Source organism: Calidris pugnax, unplaced genomic scaffold (genome assembly GCF_001431845.1).
Source record: "Calidris pugnax isolate Ruff unplaced genomic scaffold, ASM143184v1 scaffold111, whole genome shotgun sequence".
Lineage (NCBI taxonomy): Eukaryota > Metazoa > Chordata > Aves > Charadriiformes > Scolopacidae > Calidris > Calidris pugnax.
The window spans coordinates 7782080-7803368 of NW_015090872.1; positions in this window are offsets into that span (position 1 = coordinate 7782080).

A 21289-nucleotide genomic window follows, 5' to 3' on the forward strand; every position below is an offset into this window, starting at 1 on the left:
GGAGCCATTTCCCGGGGAGGTCAGGAGGGCTCTCCTTGGGGCTCGTGACAGCCGGATGAGCTCCGCTGAGCCAAGGTGTTATGAGAGCACTGTGCACTGGGGAGAACAGCGTTTAGCCCTGAGGATGCCTGCAACCTCCTCTGAACCTTGGGACAAAGTCCTGTTTGTCTTCCCTCGCTCTTCAGGGTGTTGTGCTCTGGGCTCTCCTGCCTGCTTCTTTATGGCACAATGAACATTACGGTGGCTGTAATTGCCAGTGGTTTGCTGATTGCCCTTTTGCCGGGCTGGAGGCAAAGCCCTAAATCCCCTCCAAGGTTTGAAATCATGTCATCCCGATGGGCAAGAAAGGGAAGGGATTTACTTATGAGTTTGCTTAAAGAGTGATTGGACATGCAGGGCAGAAGCAACACTGGCACCCCTGGGGACTGCCCTGTAATGCTGGTTCACTGCCCTTGTGTCCCTCCCTGCAGCAGGCAGCTGGGCACCCCTACAGCCCCTCCAGGCTTCGTGTGCGGGAGGCTGATTCCCGCACAGGCTGCCAGCTCTTCTTCTGGCACCAATCCCTCTGCAGCTCCGGCAAATTGGCAGAAAGCTCTCCCTGGGGGCTGAGGCACCATGGACTCAGGCTCCGTGTGCCTGAGCCAGCCCAGCATCCCGGGAGACTGCTCCTTGCAGGGTCCTTGCTTCCAGCCGGATGCTGCCGGGAGGGTCTGCAGACTTTGGGGGCGGGGGGGGAATCCCACCCTGCGTGCGAGACCCCAGCAGGAGCTCGGCAGCAGCTGCAGCGGGGCTGAGCAGAGCGATGCAAGATGTCTGGAGAGGGCCAGCTACCGGCAGGAGCGCGTGGGAGAGGAGCTGCCTGCCACGGGGCTCTGCCTGCACGCAGGAGGGACCACACAGACGCTTCGCCGTCCGGCCCTTCACAGCCTCGGGCGCCTGCAAAGAGCAGCACAGATTTTCCATCCATCCGCCCCTGGGCTGGGTGCCCCCTCCAGGGCTGCTTCATCACCCCCAAAATATTTTTGGGGGTGCAGCCTTTGGCAGGGGGCTGGGAGAGCTGTGCTTGTGCTGCTGGGTGCTGGGGGGTGTGTTGGGCATTGGTCTGGGGCGTGAGAGGGGTCACTATGGATGAGGGATCTTTGCACAGGACCCTGGGGAGGGGACAAGGAGGATTTGGCCAGCCCTGGCAAGAAGGGCAGCAGAGCGAAGGTGGTGTCAGTTTGATGGGCTTGGGGACACCCTGACAAGTCGAGCAGCCCCAGCCTTGCGCTGTACAAGCCGGCAAGCGCCAGCAGCTTGGCTACAGCCCTGCCAAGCCCGCAGGGAAGCTCCCTGTGCACAGCCACATTGCAGCACAGTCGTGCAGAAAGGGTAAAACTTCAGATGCCGGGTGTTGTTTCAACCCCGGAGCCTCCTCAATAGCGAGCTGCCCTCTGGAGACCTCCCCTTCGGCCGCAGAATGGAAGTAGCAGCCTCAGCACTTTGGCAGGAGCAGCGAGCTTTCTGCCTCCCAGCCCCGCTGAATAGCAGCAGAATTCATTATAGCCCCGTTTCACTTCTCCCACCAATTATCCCCCCGGACAATGGGCCGGGGCTGCGGCGGAAGGTCCCTTTCAGGAGGTGCCGGTGGCAGGACATGCTGCTGGGGCTCAGCCGAGAGCCCCTTTGCTGGAGGGCAGTGACCTGAGTCCAGTAAATGCCACTTTTGGGGCCGGGCAGTGAGTGTGCATGGCGTGGCAGGGCCAGCCTGGCACAGGGGACTCAGGGATGCTGCCTGCAATATGGGGGTATTTTGGTCAAAAGTAAGATACTGACAATTAATTAAGTACCGGCGTGTCATTTTATCTTTACAAACACAGCGGTGATTCAGTCCACCTGGCACTTCTCTCTGCACAGCGACGTTGGAGCCAGAAGACCACAGGCACTGCTTGCATCATGGCTCTGACCCAAGGGACTGGTCTCCCGCAGGTGACACCTTGCATCCAAGGACCCAGATGTCTTCCTTTCTGCGCTGTGACCACCCAGATCAGCACTCTCCAGCCAGCCATGTGCAGGCCATCAGCTGCTAAGGTGGAGAGAAACCAGCAGCAATCAGCACTGGAGCCCGCGGGGGCTCTCCGAGAGCCTGGAGTTGGGCTTGGGGGTCAGAAGATGGACGTGACACTCAGGTAAGAGCTGGTCTTCACCATTCCCTCCCTGGCTGCTTGGAGAGTCCCCTCTCTTCCAGGGATGCTTTGCCCCAAGCACACTCATTGCTGCACAGTTCCCCAGAGCAGAAGTCACTGGAGGGAGATTTGAGGGTGAGCAAACTCTGGTGTGGGGAAAGAGGGAAGGGGCAGGTGCCTAAAACCCACAGGCTTTGCAGGGGGATTTCAAGCTGTGCAGGCAGGGAGAGCCTGGAGGTTTGCAAAGCCACCTTGTCCCTTCCACCACTGGCTTTGCAAGAGGTAAGTGTTGTTTTGGAGGACCCGGCACAGGGGAGTGACTTTGCACCAGCAAAGGTGGTGCACGCTCGAGGCCACCTCTGTGCACATGTCGCCAAAGCAGGCTGTGCCCCAAGCTGGAGAGCCTGCAGAGAAACCCCAGGAGAGCACAACAAGGGCTGAGGACAGTTTCCGATGGAGGCAGACAGGACACTCAGCCTACTTAGTTTATCAGGAAGAAGATCAAGAGGCAGCTTGATTACAGTCACAAGGACCTTGGTGCGTAAGTACCTTGGCAGAAATAACAAGCCAGGTACTTAAGAGCTCTTTAATCTAGTAGGGAAAAGCAAAACAAGGGCCAATTGCTCCACATTTCTAGCAGTCCGGGTGATTAACTCCAGAAGGAGAGGCAGGAACCCAGGCTGCCTTCTGGGGCTGCTGCAGGGCTGGGGGGGCTCCTACCCCAGCATCACCTGGAGCAGTGTATTTTACTTGGACATAAGGTGCAGGAAACTTCTGGAGGTAGCAGAGGGGCTGAAGGGCTGGGGCAGCATGGGATGACCTGTCAAACACTTCAGTAGCAGAGGGCACACCTCGGCAGGCGAGATAGCCATCGCTGGTCCTTGGGACAAGGCAGAGCACAGGTGACATTGCCCGGGAGCAGTGGTAGCATGGCACGGGGCGAGTGGCTCTGGCCAGGGAATCTGCAAATCAGTATTTATGTTGAGATTGAAGCTGAAGGCTCTTTGTGCCAGAGGGATCTCCGGTTGCTGAGGTCTGAGCTCCCCACAGAAGGCTGGCTGACCCCCTCTCTGCAAGCTCACAAACCCAACCGAAGCTCCTGAAGCCACTGGGGAGCCAGATCACGGAGCAGCACCCAGGGCTGATCCAAGTAACCCTGGGATCACTGTCTGGATGTGGCTAACAGGTACTGGGCAGCTGCATCTCCGTCGTGCCAACAGCGTAGCGAAGCAGAAGAAGGAACGGAGCACTTATCCCATGGGGCCATTCAAGTTTCTATTTTAAATCCTATTTTCCCAGTTGTTTTTACCGTTTTCCGCTTAAAAACCAACAGCCTGGCCAGGACCCCATTGCGAAGCATGGGGAAGAGCCCTGGCCCAGGGGGGGTGACTCGGGACCCCCCCGTGCAGCCCTGACGCCCGGCGTGCGGCCGGCGGGGCTAACAAAAGGCCAGCAGCGGGGCCAGCCCGTGCTGGGAGCGCCGCGGTGCCGCTGCTGAATGGCTCTTCCCGCACAGAGGAAGGCATGAAGAGGCGTAATCAAATAAGGGTATCAGCATGGTGCTCCTTGAGCGGCGCTCCCAGCGTGAGCCGGCGGCGGGGCCGGGCGGAGGTGACAGGTATCTTTATCCTGCCACGCAGGAGAGCTCCAACGTCCCGCTGGCAGGAATTTGTCTGCAAATTTTCCCCCATTGAAAGGAGCGAGGCGGCCGGCGAGGCGCGGGCTGAGATGATCGCTTGATTAAGGCCGGGGCAGGCGAGGTGGAGAGAACGGGGCAGCTCCCGGGGAGCTGTGCTCCCAGCCCTTAACCTCTCCTCGGGAGACCGCAAATTATATCTGTTAATGTATCAGCCCCCTGGTATCCTACAAATAAGTCGTCTGGCTAAGTGCGTGTCAGACGTTTGCAGGAGGAGTTGTTACCTTTTCATCACTTAATCATTTTCTTCATCATCATTTAATTTATCTTGCAATAAAGTTTAACCCGGTGAGTCCCGGGGAAGGCAGGTAAAGAGACTTCCCAGCCCAGCTGGGCTGTAAACACGGCAGCAAACCGGCTGCAGAAGGGCTTTGAAGAGGCGAGGGAAACAGATTTTGCTGCTCCCCCATGGAAATGGGAAACCCTCTGCCACGGGAACAGGAGTATTCCAGCCCTGATTCCCATCCCGCTCCCCTGCCAGCCAGGGACCAGGAGCGGCCGGAGGGAGGATGCTCCCCCGGTGTACCGAGGCTGGGGAAGGGGGGGGACACATCACGCACTCCCCCCGGGTGCCAGAAGTGATTTACACAGTGCACCCGAGAGCAGAGTCAATTAAGGTCACATTTCTGTGTTGCTAAACAACAGGCGGCTCTGGGTTCAGGCCCGCTGAAAAGAAAACAAAAGCCACCCCTTGAAACGGGGGCTTTGAGAGGGTTCAAAGGAGCACGAAACAAAAGGCGGGCTTTGTGGGCTGCCCTCGCCCGCGCCTTCCCGGGCCCTTCCGCCACCAGAGACACCGTTAATGTGGCAAGGGGGAGTTTTTAATTGTCCGGCACAAACAATGCTGGCATATTTAGGCCGGCCTCATTACAGAGCCATCCGAAATGCTTGAGAAGCATTCCCACCGCTTAGCATAAATAGCAGAAACGCTCTTTCACCAAGCAGAGCAGGTCCCATCTGCTCCCAGCCCATCCTCACCTTGACTTGGGATGGTGAGCCCGTGGGGTCGGCCCCTCTGCCCCACTGCTCCCAAACCCCAGCGCGGGAACCTGCCTCCCTGCCCTTGGCTCATCCTGCCGTAGGGTGCTCCCAAACCCCACAGGAGCAGAGAAGGGGACCCCGGGGATTTGGAGTGAGGGGTGCTCAACTGAACTGGCTGGTGTGGCATCCCTGGATGGGGTTTTTTTCTGCCTGCCCTGCTCCAGTGGCTTAGCTATGGGTGCCAGAGGTTTTGAGGGCCATCATGAATGGCTCCTGACCAGACAAGGCAGCTCACGTCTGGCCCCGCTGGGTGCTGACTGGTGTCCCTCATAGGGAATGAGACAGAGAAGGTCTTGGGGACCTTCCGCAGTTGGGCTAAGTCTGAATGGGAAATACCACTGACATTTCCCAGAGAGACCCAAACCCGACTGGGAACCAGGGTCTGGGCTTTTCATGGCTGTGGCTGTTTCAGGTTTATACCCCATTGCACTTATGGGAGCTCCCTACCAGCTTCCCAGCTGGTCCATGGGTGCCCTTGACCCCCACGGAGTGTCCCACCAGCCCCTTGCAGTGAGCCATGCCAGCAGGCCATTGCACAGGCTGGACAGAGGAGCCTGTGGCTTGGAGGGGGCTGCCCTGGCAGGGACATGGCCCCCTGGGGCTGGGGAATGGCATGGCTGCGAACGCCACTGGCTCAGTTGCCACCACCCACCACCAAGCCCAGCCACGTACTTGGCACTCCCTGGGCCAGCGGTGCTCACAAGCTGTAGCCCGGCAGCCAAAGCGAGGGCAGAGCTGTGCCAAGCTGGGCGGTGAGGCTGCCGGCACCATGGGGCTGGAGAGCCAGGCAGAGTGACAAACCAGCCCCAGTGTCCCCAGTCAGGGTGTCCCTGCAGGGGCCGAGATGCCCTCCCTGCACCAGGACAGCTAGGAGTAGTCCAAGCACTGTGGCCACCCACCCTGCATTGTTCGGGGTGTGCAGGGACCCCTTTGCAGCCCAAGCAGCTTAGAATCATAGAATGGTTTGGGTTGGAAGGGACCTTAAAGATCATCAAGTTCCAACCCCCCAGCCATGGGCAACCTCCCACCAGACCAGGTTGCTCAAAGCCCCATCCAGCCTGGCCTTGAACACCTCCACGGATGGGGCATCCACAGCTTCCCTGGGCAACCCCTTTCAGTGCCTCACCACTCTCACAGAAAAGAATTTCTTCCTAGTATCTAATCTAAATCTCCCTTCTGGAGATTCCCATCTGGAATGGGCTGCCCAGGGAGGTGGTTGCGGCACCATCCCTGGAGGTGTTCAAAAGATGGGTTGATGTAGTGCTGGGAGGTATGGTTTAGTGATGGTGTTGCTTTTTGTTTGTTGTGCGGGTGTCTATTTTTGTTAAAGTTAGGTTGACGGTTGGACAAGATGATCTTTAAGGTCCCTCCCAACCTAGAAGATTCTGTGATTCTGTGATTCTTTCAGTTTAAACCTTCTGTGCCCCCTGCCCGTCCTGGCTCCCCGGCTTTCCCCCGGGCATCACAGCTCCCATCCCCGGAACGAGCAGGGCAGCCGGGGGCAGCGAGCCTGTTGTTGGGCTGCGTGGGTCCTGGCAAAGAGCCTCCTCAGCCCACAGGGATCAAAGCGAGCGGCGTATCCCAACCGATACCTGATCCCGGAGCTGGAAGGGAGCCGGGAGGCTGCCGAGTGCCTCCTGCACCGCTCCCACCGCCACGCAGCGCCGAGCGTGCCGAAGGCCCCGCGCTGCCGGGGCTGCGTTTTATGGCACTGCGGTGTCTGCCAGCTCCCTCTCCCTCCCCTTCGCCTCCCCCCTTCTCAGAGGCAACCGGCTCCCCACGCCCCACAGTTTATTAAAAATCCCGGGTACCTTGGAAGAGACAACACAATAGTGTACTTGTTACAGCTGCCTCGTATTAATGGACTGCCCCTTTTGATTTTAGAGTGGAACTTTTGGCAGAAAACCAGCATCCAAAAGGGAATATGGCTGTAAAAATTGGCAAAAGGATTAAAAAAAAATCAAAAAAAAAAAAAAGCCCCCATCTTTGATCAGAAAGGCTTGAAGATGAATGGTGGTGATGCCCGGGCGGCTCTGCTAGAGGTGAAGTTGGGTTGCAAAGAGGGGAGCCAGGGTGGGCGCCGAGGGGCTGGCCGGGGCGGTGATGGGGCTGGGGTGGGAGGGAGCCACGGCAGCCAGAGGTTCAAAGGCCTCTGCAACGAGGAGCAGAATTGGAGGATTATTCACTTTCTATATTTTCACTCCTGCAGCACACATGGGAATCTAATTGGCCAGGATGAGAAATACAGCCAGACAGCTTACAAGTGGGCTCGAGAAGACAGAAAAATATTTGCAGCTGCAAGCCATTAAAGGCAAACCCAGCCTCGCTCTTACACTTTAATTACCCTGCTGTATGCTCTCCTCCACGTACCAGAGCTCACGTCAGTTCAAAAACCTTTCTGATCTTAAAAGGCCAAGCGTGGTGCCGGGCTGCAGCGGGGTGGCACAGCGAGGGCTGCACACCTCACAGGGTGTCCAGGCATCGCCTCTTCCCCCAACACCCTGCTGCAGAGCTGGAGCAACCCTGACACTGCTCCTGCGAGGCTGACAGCAGTCCTGAGTCACCTCGAAGGGGTTGGCTTGGCTTGTTATAGAGGGAGCCCAGCCTCGTGGGGTCAGGACTTCTGCAGGGTCCAGCTAAGCTCACCCCAGCATCCCCCTGCTGTGGTAGTGTGTAGCAAAGCCCTTTTGTGGGGCGATGCCTGAGGGTGCGTCCTCCCACAGCCATCACTGATGCTTCTGCATCTCAGCTTATTCCCCAGGATCCAAAAGCACTTGCTGGGGACTTTTCTTCCTTCTTGGCACCTGGACCCACTCCGACGGCTGGAGGCAAAGAGTGGCAGACAAACCCCATCTCCACCATCTCTTCCCGGTGATACAGGCACTGCAGGCTGCCCGGGGGACCACGCTGCCCACGGCCACAGCACAGCCACCCCGGGGTGGCAGCAGCACAGTGCTGCCCATGGGAGGGCTCTGGGTTTGGCGAGGGGTGGCAATCACAGCCCAGCCCTCCTGGCCACCACCGTGCTGCTGCCGGCTCCCTCACTGCTCATTTCCTTTTCCGCTCCTGCAGTGACACCAAAGATGTTATTGCAGGTGCCGGCCCCGCTCACTCCCCCGCACAGTTCACCCCACTTCTCCTGAAACCTGAGGAGGACTGAACTCGTTTTATGCCATTTCATTTCAATGCTCTGAGCGTTAACCTTGTGCCAGGCGTTTTTAATCCAGCTATAAACACTGGAGAGGAGAAGGGCTGTTACTTTGCTTGATGGGGCATTTTTTTTATTGAATATTGGGAAGCTTTGATGTAATCTCCTTCCAAAAGCATGAGTTGGGGGAAAAGAGGGTGGTTGAGTCTGGAATAATTTTAAATTGAGTTTAAAGTTGCTTAGCGGTGCCAAAGGGGCATTGGAGGACATAGGCGAGGACTCCAAAAGATGGGGAAAGACCCTCAGATGGAAGATCTGAAATGAATATGTGGTGCTTGCACTAATCTGGGACATTAAATCCAGATGTGTGCGTGGGACAAGGGGAAGACCTGCCTGGAAGTGCTGGTGCTGGGACTGTGCACTGGGATGCTGGCAGGGAGCTCCCTGGTCCTGGGTCCCCACCATGCTTGTGCTGGGGGGCAGAGAGAGACGCTCTGCTTCTGCTCTACGAAGCCCAGCAAGGAACTGCAGGGACAGGTGGGCTTGGGTGATGCCTGGGGACATCTCTGCTGGAGCCAGCGTGCTGGGGGGTGACAGGGTGACACCAGAACTGCCCAGGGGCAGATCTGTGGGGCAGCAGTGCCGAGGGGCACAGCAGAGCCTCACAGGGAGGAGGACGCAGTGGTGGCCATGCAGCACTGCCAGCATCCCTAATGGGCTTCCACCCACAGGGTGCAGTGAGCAGGAGCCAGCCTTGCTCTCTCCTGCCCCAAAAACTGCTGCATGGCCCCAGGAGCCCACCCACACCCCCCAAGGATGGGGAGGAGGCAGCCGTGGCTGGGGAGGGCGAAGTGAAGGCTAAATAAGGATGCTGGCTGCTCCTGGCTGCCAGCCCAGTGCCACCCCCACAAATCACCCAGTGGCAGATGAAAATCAAACCCCGATGGGAAGGGGATGCCCGAGGTTGGGCTGAGTGCCAAAGGGGCAATGTTAGCCCCTCCATGGGGCAGGGGCCAGCAGGGACCTATCCGGGCATGGTGTCCCCAGTGGGAATTTGCCATGAGCTGGTCTCGCCCCTTGGGGGGAGTGGAGGTTCGCTGTGTCCCCCAGGAGGGGGCTGGCGAGGGGACATGTCTCAGGGTCAGGGGGCTGGGTGGTTGCCGTTTGCCCGGGCCGGTGTCGGGGCTGCTCCCGGCTCTGCCCCGCGCGGCTGCTCCCGGCCCCTGCTGAGCCCCGGGGGGCAGCGGTGGGAGGGGAGCAGGGGCTCCAGATTGGAACCACATGGAAGCACATTTGAAATGAATTAGGCCGGGAGCCAGCAGCTCTTGCTTGGCCGGGTGTGCAGCCAATCTTTGGGGATTGTCAGCTCCTCCCAGGTTTCCACAGCGGATGTTCCCCGGCCAGAGCGCAGCTGGGCTCCACGCGAAGCTGCGGCCAAGGCAGCCCAGAAGAAGATGAGCACACGCGTGGGCAGGGACCCCCACCCACACGCACAGCTCCCACGGGTCGAGCGGGCCCCCATGTGCTCCCCGCCTTGGCCAGGGATGCTTTTGGGGGGTGAGGATGCCCCAGTGCGCTGGGGGAGAGGAGGTGGTGCACAGGAGGGGTTATTAGGTCAATTCCCAGCCCGGCAGCCCTGGGGTGAGAGGGCAGTTGCAGCAGGCGTTGTCTCCCTGCCTGCCTTCACTCACCAACACCTCAAGCTGCACCCAAAATTCACCAGCTCGAGTGCTGGTGTGAAATCACCTCCTGAGGATACCTGAGAAAAGGGCTGACCTGAGGGAGGGGGAAGAAAATCTTCACCTGGCAGCCCTCCCAGGGGGGCGAGAGGGTTAAATCAGTGGCTTTGAGTGTGCATGTCAAAGAATGACACTAACAACTCATGTGACAACCTGCCAGGAAAACTTTTCAGATCATAATTCGCATAGCGTTTGTATCATGTTCCCTTCCTGTTTAAAAAGGCAATATGGAAACCCTGCAAGGGGTTATTTGCTGGTCAGGCCGGTTTGCTGGTTACGCTCCCTGTCACGCGCGTCCCTTAGGAAGCGATGCCACTGTGACAGACATCATTTCTAAAAATACCACCATCCCATGCATTAATCTCCAGTGCCATTTGTTCTAATAATTCATTCCCAGTTGAAGAATAAAGTCTAATGATTAGCGGTGGGTACATACTAAGTCCCTGGCAGAGCAGGGAACTGGGCATCTTCCTGGGTGGGTGTCCTACCAACGTCAGAGGACAGAGAGGGAACGCTGCCTTCTTCCTCTGCCCAGCCCAGCCCTTGCAAATCCATCAATGGTATTTCATCAATCCTGCCCCATGCCAAAAGGACAGATCCCGGGGGCACCCAGAGCCCCCGCACAGCCGCAGAGCCACAGCCTGGGTGCTCAGCTGGGTGTGTGGGGGCCCCGGTGGCACTGTGGCTCTCTGATAAGGCCACGTCTGCTGTAAAACAGCCTCTTGTTTTGCAAGTAAGGGTATTTAAGAAATGACAGGCTGCCCTGTTAATCTCGGGCTGGCAAGCGAGCCTGCCAGCAGCACGGTGGCCAGGCACAGCCTGCCTTTTGCTGCAGCCAGGGCAGGGGGACACTCGGGGAGGTCCTGGAGATCAGCCCGTCCACCGGTGGGTTCCACCTCCAGCACTTTGCACAGCCCCTGCTCCCTGATTCCCAGGCTGCCCATGCCCAGCTCTCTGCATGGAGGGGCTGGGGTAGGAGTATGCTGGTGGCATCCCCAGCTGCCCTGCAATACCCCCTGCTCCCCGTGCTCCCAGTAATGGCCCTGCAGCAGCAGTGGCCCAAACACAACTCCCCCTCGGATTTTTTTATCGCCCGCACAGCCCTGGCAAAGGAAGGGAGGCCACCGCCGGGGAACATCTGGGCTCCATTGCTCATTGTCTGGCAATTAATGTCAGCGCTGAAGACAGAAGGGACGTCAGATATTAAATAAACACGACCGCACTCTGCAGACCAAAACAGCCCCCCTGGGGAAAGGCACACATGCACCCGCACACCCCCCCCGGCAAGGCCCCGGCCGGGGCGCAGGACACGGGCGGCTCGCCGCACACACGTGTGAGCACAGCCACACACGCTCGCAGGCTCCCACACGGCTTGGGTTTCACGTCAGCTAAGGCAGAGCAGGGGAAAAAAAAATAAATAATAGATCTCTTTTTCCCTTTTGGTTTTCCAGCCGGCGGATGACATCTGCAAGTGCAGGGACCACCGAAAACTCTACCCTGTGAAACAGGGTGGTGTGGGGAAGGTGGCCAGAGCCCCCCCAGGTTTGGGGCTGGCTGGTACCCCCACAGCCAAGGCTGCTAATGGGGGTCTCGCCCCTGGGCTGGGTGCAAGCCTCTGGCAACCACAGCCACGCAGTGGTCCCCGCGGGTGCACACACTTCACACGTGGGTGTACCTTTACTGGTACACCCAGCCCCTCCTGCCGCCCCACAGAGCCAGCACAGCACCGTGTGTTGGGGACCTGATGGCAAATTAGCACAAGTCCCTGCCCTACGGTTTCTGTGCCTCCTGCCAGCCAAACAGTGCGGACAGACAGTGACAGCCTCCCTTCCACCAGGCTGGTTAAAGGCTACGTTTTGCCCCCTCTAACTTCAGAAGACACCAAAATCCTTTTCTTCTGCCCTTTCCCTGCCTGTATGCAGAGGCAGAGTGACCGTGAGAGCGGCCGGACCCCCAAAGAGCAGGGAATGCCTGGCCGTGCTCCGGCATTATTAAATTCACAGGCCAGGGAAGCTGTTCCCTGCGGGCTGCCCTGTGCTGGGCAGAGGATGTGCAATGCCACCAGTGGCCCAGCCCCAGCTCTTAGTGTGCCACTCAGGTCATCAGAGCACAACATCACCCCTGGGTGCCAGGCTGGGCTTTGTGCTGCTGCAGGGATGCTGCTCTGATGTGTGTGTAAGAGCCACACCACAGTGCCAGGGCACGGCAGGGGCCAGTGGTTGCCGTGCAGGATGCTCCTGACCTCTGCCCACTGCTGCTGCTGCGTGGCTGGGCCAGTTCCCTGCATCCCAGCATGTTCCATCAAACAGGAGGTGTTTCAGAAAGATGTTCACCCTGCGTAAGTGCAGGGGAAAAGCAAAACAGTGGGGTGGTACGTGCCCGGGCTCAGCCTGGGTGGTCTCCCGTCCCTTCTGGCCTTAAACTTGTGGGTCCTGTAAAGGGCAGGGAGGAAAGGGACGGGCAGTGCAACGTGCCCTGTTCGCATGGGAGAGGAGCCAAGGGTAGTGCACAGGGTTTTCTGCTCCTGTGTGCGGCGGGGACTCATTAGCTCAGGGCTGGCTGTGCCTACTTTATTCTCTGGAAGCTTTTGTTCCCTTACAGAAATGTAGTCTCTCTCTCCCTCGCCCTTAGCCTCTTTTAATATTAAGGTCAATAGGTTGACGATTAAGCAGGAAAAGGGCATGAAGAATCAACCAAATTAAATCTTGTGTGCAAACAGGTGGGTGTGAAATTTCAATCAATGGCTGGTGTTAGCGGGGACCCCCAGGATCCCGATTTCCCAGGGGAAGGCTGGGCAGCCCCAGGGGATTTGGGTACAAAAACTCCAGACATGGGAGAATAGAAAAAAGTCTTCTCAAAAACCAATATTGACAAGGTCCCTGTGTTTGCACCCCGGCTTTCCCCGGCAGCACAAAGGGAGATGATTATCCCGGGTCCGGCGGGGAGGGAAGGACGGGAGCTCAAAGGTGAGCCGGCCCCCCCCCCCCCCCCCCCCCCCCCCCCCTCTCCATGGGAGAATAGAAAAAAGTCTTCTCAAAAACCAATATTGACAAGGTCCCTGTGTTTGCACCCCGGCTTTCCCCGGCAGCACAAAGGGAGATGATTATCCCGGGTCCGGCGGGGAGGGAAGGACAGGAGCTCAAAGGTGAGCCGGCCCCCCCCCCCGGCTCCCCCGGCCGCTTAATCCCCCTCTCGCCCCAGCTTTGAAGTCGCCAGAGGTCGAATATGGGATGTAAATCACGTTATCCGCAGTGTGTGATCACAACGCCGCTGCGAGACAATGCCGCGCTTCCCCTGGCGCCCGGGCATCCCGCCGAGCCACGGCCGGCACCGGGCTATAAACAGCCCCGAGCTGCGGCCAAAAGTGGGGACCCAGGGTGGGCTGTGGTTGGGGGCACCCACGGCAGGCGGGAGAGAGCCTCGTGCTCTGCCACGGCGCCGGGAGCGGGAGCCACAGCGGGCCACCGGCGGCCAGCGGCCATGGGTCTGTCAATAGCAGGAGGCTCGTCCCTGGGATTAATTAGCAAAGGCTGCGGCCACAAAGCAATGTAAAACACGAGCCGTTTGCTGGGGAACTGGTTACCGGGGCTGTCCCGCAGCGTTGCACATCTTGGAAGCATTAGCATCACGTAAGAGGAGCCTGCACAGAAGGATGTGGGGTTTATGGGGTTGTAAACTGCGTTGTTCCCGTGACAGCAAGGACGTTGCTGGTGAAGAAAAGTGCCTGTCGCACACGGGGCTCAGGAACCAGGTGTGCTGGGAGGAAACGTAGTAGGGTTTGGAGGCTCTGCTGGCACTACTAGGACAGAGAACCAAAGCAGGCATGGGAGAAAGCAGGAGGAGATACCAGGGAGATGCTACTGTTCCCCTGGGGCTGCTGTGCCTTTCAGCACTTTGCATTATGCCCCAGTCCATCTCTCTGGTGCTCGGCCCACCTGCTCCCTGGCAAGGGGCTGCACACTCTGCCACCACTTGGGAATTTCAGAGCCAGGACGGGAGGGGTGACAGAGAGGCAGCAGATATCTGCTGGCTCCTCGGCTCTGTTTTGATGCCCTTTGCTCCAGCACTTGCCCTGCTTCTGGCAGCACCTGGGAAGATGTGACACGTGGGGTTTGCTGCCCAGCACAGAACAAGGGCACCGCTGCCCGAGTGAGCACCGAGAGCTTCCCTGACCCTGTGGTTAATTTTTCCCTTAGCCAAGGAAGCAGCCTCCAAAAAATAGCGATGGCACACCCAAATAATTATCTTTCTTCTCCCTACCAAAAATGCACCATTCTCTGCAAGCAGCAAGTTGGCTGTTTTAAGTCTTTTTTCACCATTTCACACCAAAACCATGACCAATTATCCAAGACCAGCACTAGAGCTTATCAGCCATCACTGTCTGGCTGCAGAGATCCGAACAAATGGCATTACAGGTGTGTCCCCACCAGCCTGGTTTCAAATGCCCCGTGGTTTCTCTCCAGAGCCGCCACCTGCCTCAGTGGCCTCAGCAGAGCTTCCCCAGCAGGTACCTGGTGGAAAACACAGGACCTGTCAACCTCCCTGCCCGGTGATGGGGAAGACCTGGGAGATGCTGGGGATCTGAACCACATGGCATCAACACCACCACAAATACCCAATAGCAGGAGCCAGGCACGGGTACCAGCCCAGCCCACCCCATACCCCAACCCCCCCAGGCTCCCCTTCAATCCTCCACAGCTGGAGGGGCTTCTCCATCCCCATCCAGCACAGCAGCACCCAGGGACAGGAGCCTGGCAGTCAGAAAATATCTGTTTTCAAAGGTTTTTTTTTTTCTTTTTAATTGGGAAACCAGATGCTTTTTTTTTTTTTTTAACAAAAAATGTTGTTACTGTGGAAAATATCTGCTCTCCACACAAAATGCCTTGCATTCGCTGTACACATTGTGGCCATACCAGAAAACATCTGATGTGCTTCCAAAACCACCGGGGCATTTCTTTTCCTATTAGAGTGGAAATTTTCTTCGAGAAGCAAGTTTTACCTAGTTTGCACTGACTCTTGCTGCAGTAGAAAGCAAGCAGACCTGTCCTCCATGCCACCCCTCCATCTCCAGGACATAACATCTTAGGGGCACCCTGGAACAACCAGGCACCCAAACCAGCAGCAGGAACCCGGGGTTTGACCCAAGCCTTGACCCCAGCTTAGACCCAAGCCCTTTGGGCCACCAAGCACCAATCACCACCACATACCTGCGTTGGCCCAAGGAGAGCCATGGCTTCTCACAGCAAGGTGGTATCTGTTTGAGGAATAGATGAAAATACATTATTTTATTCCTATCAACAGCTCCCTGGTGCCACGTGAGAGCTGAAAGGAGCCCAGCATGCCCACCAGGCTCCCAGGGTCATGCTGGCCCAAGGGCGGTGATGGAGATGCCCTTTTCTGCCCCACTGTGTGGGCTGCCCAGTCCTGCAGCACAGCTCTGTCCCAGGTCAGAAGAAAGGACTGAAAGGTAAATTTTCTGCAGAATAGCAATGTTTGACTATGGGATGTGGAAAAGTGACCTGATTTTATCACCATCTCTTCTGCCCATATTGCTGATGGTTCACAATGTGAAGCACCAGCAGCACCCCAGACAAAACACCTAATATATTTAACACTAGCCAGTACAGCTGTACAGCATCAAGACTAATTAAAAGTGAAAAACAAACACTGCCTTTTCAATTTAGCATTTTCCATTATCACCCTATAGAAATAAATAAATAAATAAACTACAAAAAAAAAAAAAAAAAAAAAACCAACCCTGCAAATTTCACTCATGTCTTTAAATTCATTTGTGATTAGCACAGATGTTAGGATGGTGATTACAGCAACTCTACCCACCGTTTTTCCTGCTGTGCTCCCAGCACAAGGTAGGAAGCACACAGGGATGGCTGTTACGGTCCCCCCACAGCAGCTCCGTGGGGTGTGAATCTGACAGCCAAGGACCTAAACTCTGCCTGGCTCGGGAGGACCTGAACCCTTTCCAGCTGGGGACTATTCCTTAACAGTGTTCCCCCCACAGCAAAGCCTCCAGGGGCAGTAAAGAAAGTTACCTCTGCCTTCCCACCTGAAACACCATGTTTACTGACTGCTCCTCAAGTGTTTATCGGTTCAAAACCGTGGCAGCTCATCTCACGTGCTGGAGAGTCCAGGGGCTGGTTAGGCAAGGGCTGGCTTTGCCAGTGACAAACCCGGTGAAGATGCTGCGGTGCCGCGCTGCAGCCAGCCAGGCCACAGCCATATTCTGCATTTCTTTCTTTCTTTTTTTTCCAAGCAGTCTTCTGAGAAAACATCTGCTGTGCCCCAAGCCCGCACCGGAGCTGAAGATCAAAATAAAGGACTTTTGTCTTTTTATTAAGCATTTTAGCAAACGTGACTATTACATTCATATTATATTTCCCTGTTTTGTACAAACACGTTTAAGTCAGCACTAAGAGGATTACGTTTATGGCACACCAATCTCTGCTCAAATGGGCTGACTAAAGAAACTCTTGTTAAACAGTATTTTCTCTAATGCCTGTTGCTTTTCTTCCTTGCCTTAGTGCTCAGACATCTATCCAGGCTCCCTAAATCCACCCTCCTCATAAGCTTTCAGATCAAGACTCTTCCCCCCTCTGCCCCCCTCTGCACCCTTTAATACAGCTGAAGATGAACATTAGCGCTTGGTTCAACTGCACTGGAAAGGGAAAGGGCAGATTCATCAAAATCTTTATACCTCCATAGAAAAATGTAGCCTTTTGCCTTTCCTCGAGTGAATGCCTTTTCTAGAGGGTATTCATTAGGGGTTCGGTCTGTTTTTGCAGACAGCTCCACAGATGTTGACATTTTTTTTCTTCGCTGGGTTAAGACGCCTTCTATAGGCTTTCAGTCTTCATTTGTTACTTCTTTATTATCCAAGAGGGGTTTTTCTTTCTTTTTTTTTTTTTTCTCTTTTTTTTTTTTTTCTTTTTCTCCTTTCTTCCCAAGGAGTTGACTCGGTTCTCTGAAGAGAGCAGTGGTAGTCAGGCTCATTATTATCTCGGACCCTTTTTCATCGCCCCGGCAGGCCGGCCGGGGCCGCGGGGCCATTGTGGCGGAGCAGCAGGTAGCTGTGGCACGGCGGGGTCAGCGCTCCGGCCGCCACAGCCCCTTTGTGCGCCCGCCTCGTGCGGCCCGCTCCGTTTGTCCGGCGGTGGGAAAGGTCAGGAGCACGCCGCCGCTCCGTACCTGGGCTTTTGTCTCCAGCCTCTGCCCAGAGCTTATGGAAATAATTTGTTGGAAAGACTTCGTTGGACCCTGGGGAGGGGGGAGAAGCAGAGTGAAGGGGTGGAGGTGTGCGGGCAGGGATGGGGGTGGTACTGGAGCTGCTTGATCCATCAGACAGGCTGCTTCTTGGCTGGAGATGTTGCCTGTTGCTGGTGTCCACCCCTCTGCCTGCTGCTCAGGAAGCCATGGGCTTGCCATGGCCCACAAGGCTCAGTATCATCGCCTTTACACACCAATTTCCCACAGCAATTTTGCAAAGAGAGCGATTTGGCTGAATATGGAGGCTTAGAGCATGATGCAGGTAGCACCCCTCACTGATGTCCACCTCCAAGACCAAGCGCATCATACTTTGTCCAAGACCCATCACCCTTGCCTCCAATCATATGCTAGTCAAATACTCCATCCCAGGGCCAGCAGGTGTCCAAATACCTCCACCTCAGCTCCCAAAGAAAATTCACTGTGTATCTAGAGATTTTTTTCTCAAAAAAAGATTGCTGGGCCAGACACAGGGACCGCCAAAGGCATCATAATTCAAGTGGTGCTTCAGGACCTGCCGTAACAGACACCGGAGGTAAGGGCTCCAGCCTATTCACAGCTGGGCTCATTGTGTTGCCTCCCGGCTGCAGGCCACGCATTATCCCAGGGAAAAGAAAAGCCCTCCCACTCTTCCCGGGAGCCCTCCTGGCCCATTCCCACACTGCCCAGAGCCACCAGCCCCACAGCCAGCTCCGGGCTCCCCAGCCACGCTCCCAGCATGAGATGGCAGCAGGGCTGGGAGGAGGTGACAGGTATCTCTGTCCCACCACCCAGGAGAGCTCCAATGTCCCGCTGGCAGGAATTTGTCTGCAAATTTTCCCCCACTGAAAGGAGCGAGGGGGCCAATTCAATCGCTTGATTATGGCTGGGGTGGGCAAGATGGATGGACAGGGCAGCTCTGGGGGAGCTGTGCTCCCAGCCCTTAACTTCTTCTCCCCATGAGGATTTAATGCCTTAGTGGGACACACTGGCTCCAGCCATGGGGCAGCGGGTGGGCGTTCAGGGTAACATGATTGCAACTACCCCTTGTTGTCTAAATAATGCTGGGAGTGATTGGGAAGGAAGATTGCCAGTGGCAGGCACAGCACCCTCCTGCCTTTGCAACCCCGCAGGGTTGTGGTGCTGCTGGGTGCCCACACTAGATGCCAGGGACTCCCCAGCCACCCTCATCCAGCTGAAGGAGGATCAGGAGCAAAGAAACTCCCCCCCACCAGCTGCAGCCCCGTATCCCAGCATGAGCTCACTGGCCAGAGTTCGGATGGGAATATTGATGGGGATGCTTAAAACCATCACATTCAGCCCCCACCATACGCTAAAAGCTCCTGCTATTTTCTCTTTCTGTCAGGGCTTTAGCAGGAGAGCTCCCATTAGCTTTACACATCATCCTTGGGGAAATAGCACTGACAGATGCATGAAATGAGGCAGGTGAATCTTCTTTTCATCACTTACGCCGGAGAAGCCTTGCTAAAAGCAAGAGGAGAATGAGCCAGCTCTTGCAACCTGCTCATGATCCACCCAAAGGGTCACAGCTGGACTTCACACACCTTGCTCTGTGCTGGTTCCTTGGGGACTACCTGATCCCTGCAGGCAGGACAGGATCTGACCCAGAACATCACTGACTCAGAAGCACTTTCCTTGGAGCTGGACTCTCCTTTTCCCCCTGCACAGGGGTCGCTCCCCTCCCTATATTTCACCCCAGCAAACTTCCAGCACAACCATGGGCCAAAAGCAGCTTTGCTATAGAAGAGGAGTGCTGGCATCCCTCACTGCGCCTGCCCTTTCTCACTCTGGTGTGTTTGTGTTGGCCACTTTCCCCCCCAACCCAGAGTGTGCCACAACCTTGTTGGTGCTGCCTGGCACTTGCCCACACCAACCGGGATCAGGGATGAGAAGGATCCATCCCTGGGAGCTGGATCTGCAGCAGCCTCCACAAGAACATTGTGAGCACTGAGGTTTATAACCCAGAAAATCCGGGCTCTGAAGGGCTCTCTGGGGGGGGCAGGAGGCGTGCCGCCCTGCCCAGAGCCACTTTTATGCCATTGTGCCTTTTCAGCATTGCATTAAGGCAGCCAAAGAAGGGGGATTTTTAATGGTTCCAGGGGAACAAAGCGGGAACATTCGGCCCAACTTCATTACAGAATCATCTGAAACGCTTGAGGAACGTTTCCCACTAATTATCATAAATAGCCGAAAAAAATCTTTCCCTCCCAAAGCAGGTTCCAGCTGCCCCTCTGTGTTTTCTCACCTCCGCTTCCAATAGCCTGACCCTGCCCCTGCACAAAGGGGAGACCCCATCTCCGCTCCCCCCGCACCCGGGGGCTCTAAAGAAATACAAACAGGCAGCAGATTAACAGCACCTTAAACAAACAGGCGACTTCCGACCCTCCAGGCTGTCCCGCTGCCCAGGGGAGGATGCACCGGCTGGTTTTCCTTGCCCCTGCTCTCGTGCCCTGCCCAAATCCTGGATAAAAGCATGGAAAACGCAAGGCATGAGGCAGGTGGACCAAGGATGGGAATGCCAGGGGTGCCAGCCCCGCACCCCCTTGAGACCTGTCCCCCCATGCCTGGGTGTCCTCTCGCTGCCCCAGCTGCCCTGCAGGAGGTCAGGGCTCTGCCCTGGTGGGACATGGCTGCAGCCCTTTGGCAGGAGGGTTGGGAGATGCCAAGGCCAAAGCAGACGAATGAATGTCCCATGAATGTTCAGCTCCTGCCCCGTGCATCTCACAGGGTTTCTGGGCAAGGAGCAGCCTGACACAGCTGGGTGTCATGAGTGGGTGTGGGGTGGGATTCTGCAGGTGAAGGATGGGGAGGGAGAGACAGACCATCCAGAGGACACACGGAGGAGTGGCGCTGGTGTTCAAAACCATCACCACCATCAAGGGGACACAGCAGCAACACTAAGCAATGACTGGCAGCCCACACTCATCTCTGCTGAGCACACTAGGGGATGGATGGGTGCTGGACATGCCTGCCTGGCCGGTCCTTAGGCTGATTGCAGCAGCTGCAGCTGCCTCTGCCAGGGAGCTGCCCCAGCTCTGGTCCTCACCCTGCAGGTCCCATGTCGCCCGTCCCACCTCCCTGCTCTTTAAGACACAGTGCCAAATCAACCCTTTCTCACCCTGCCTGCAGCACACAGAGCAGCCAGCCCCCAGCTCCTCGACCCGACTGGGGCAGGTGGTCATGAGAGACGTGGGGCCACAAACCACAACAGCGGTGGTGAGACGAGCTCCTGGCAGAGCTATGGCACGTGTTTGGGACTGGCAGACGAGGTGGGTGCCCCAGGAGGAAGCCACAGCAGCACGGTTGCAGGCTGGGGCAGGTTCCCAGCAGCAGGTCTTGCCCATCAGAAGCCCAGGTTTGCTCCCCACCCGGGTTTATTGTGCAAATCCCCCCATGCAGGTGTTCGCCGCCCCCCTTCCCACCAGTCACAAGAAAGGGCTGCTGCTCAGAGCCCCCTTCCTGCCCTGGGGGGCACCAGGGACAGGAAGGGGACTGGAGGCAGCTGGCAGGGACAGGCCACCACATGAGCAGCATGGGGGGCTAACAGTGGGGCTGACAGGCAGATCAGTGCCACAGCACAAGCAAAGAGGCTGTGGGAACCACATCTTGTCTGCACGGGGCAAGAAGAGAACCAGTAGCAGCTGTGGGACTCCCAGGCCACACTGGAGATCCCCTGGACCCAGCACCAGCCAAGGACACCCACAGTATCCTGTCTCTGACTCTAACTGGTTAGGAGCAGAGTCTCCTGAGGCTGCTACAAAGACCTTGGGCAGTCAATGGCAACTGGGAAGAGGTTTACCTAGTCACAAGCAGCCTGGAGATGTCACGCAGGGATGCTCACCTTTTTTTTTCCCAATGCAAGAACCAAGGGCATCCCGTGCAAGGAGCAGATAGCAGGGGGTGAGCAAAGGGAGGTGCTGCCTCATTTGGTGCGTGGGAAATCGTGGGCACTCCTCACTACAGGCTGTGGATGCTAAAATCTCACCTGAGTTCAGAGAAACGAGAAAAATTCAGGGATTAAAAAAAGCTCCACAGGTACCCACACTGGCCACGTACCTCCCCTCTGCTCACCATCACAGCAAGGTGCAGCCCCCAGGCAGCAAACCTGGATGCTGGCGTATCCCTGGTGGTGATCCCCCATGCCCTGCCCCATCCCCACGTGTTCTACGTCCAGTGATCAGGAAACCCAAGCCTGTTCCCCCACAGGCTGCCCGGGCACATC